The sequence below is a fragment of the Lynx canadensis genome, chromosome D3, assembly GCF_007474595.2.
Source record: "Lynx canadensis isolate LIC74 chromosome D3, mLynCan4.pri.v2, whole genome shotgun sequence".
Lineage (NCBI taxonomy): Eukaryota > Metazoa > Chordata > Mammalia > Carnivora > Felidae > Lynx > Lynx canadensis.
The window spans coordinates 78,654,410-78,655,153 of NC_044314.2; the positions used below are offsets into that span (position 1 = coordinate 78,654,410).

The 744-nt window shown below is 42.6% G+C and overlaps 1 non-coding gene across 1 annotated transcript; it reads right to left on the bottom strand.

Annotated features, from left to right (window-relative positions):
• Positions 1-286: 286 nt before the first annotated feature.
• Positions 287-393, bottom strand: LOC115498901. Its single transcript, XR_003964008.1, has one exon. It is a non-coding gene; the product is annotated as a U6 spliceosomal RNA (small nuclear RNA).
• Between the last annotated feature and the right edge of the window lie 351 nt (positions 394-744).

Consider the following 744-nt stretch of genomic DNA (forward strand, 5'->3'; position numbering starts at 1 on the left):
TTGTTTAGTTTTGAGAGAGAGAGAGAGAGAGAGGAAGAGAGAGAGAGAGAGAGAACACAAGTGGAGTAGGGGCAGAGAGAGAGGGAGACACAGAAGCCGAAGCAGGCTCCAGGTTCTGAGCTGTCAGCAAAGAGCCCGACACGGGGCTTGAACTCATGAATTGTGAGATCATGACCTGAGCTGAAGTTGGATGCTTAACTGACTGAGCCACTCAGGTGCTCCTAGGGCCACTGTGTACTTTATTTTTTATTTATTTTTTTTATGAAATTTATTGACAAATTGGTTTAAAAATATGGAACGCTTCACGAATTTGCGTGTCATCCTTGCGCAGGGGCCATGCTAATCTTCTCTGTATCGTTCCAATTTTAGTATATGTGCTGCCGAAGCGAGCACCCACTGTGTACTTTAAATGCATGTGAAGGATCTGCCTTGCACAGGGCTTGGCCCATAGCTCAGGAAATACCATTTGTTATTGCTATTTTGGGCCATAAAAGGAATTATTTGATTTTTTTCTCTGATTTTGATTCAGGGTGCAGGGGGTAGGTCTGTAAAACTATGCACTGGGAGAGGGATCAATAAATTACTTAAAGCACATATGATACATGGCCAAGAATATAACATTTCTGTTATCCAACCTAAAAAGATGGAAGATGAGGCAAATCAAAGTCTAAAAGGCTGAAGGTTCTTTCCAGCACTGCCAAGATTTAAGTAAGCCAATGGCAGGAACTGTGAGGCCCAGATTAA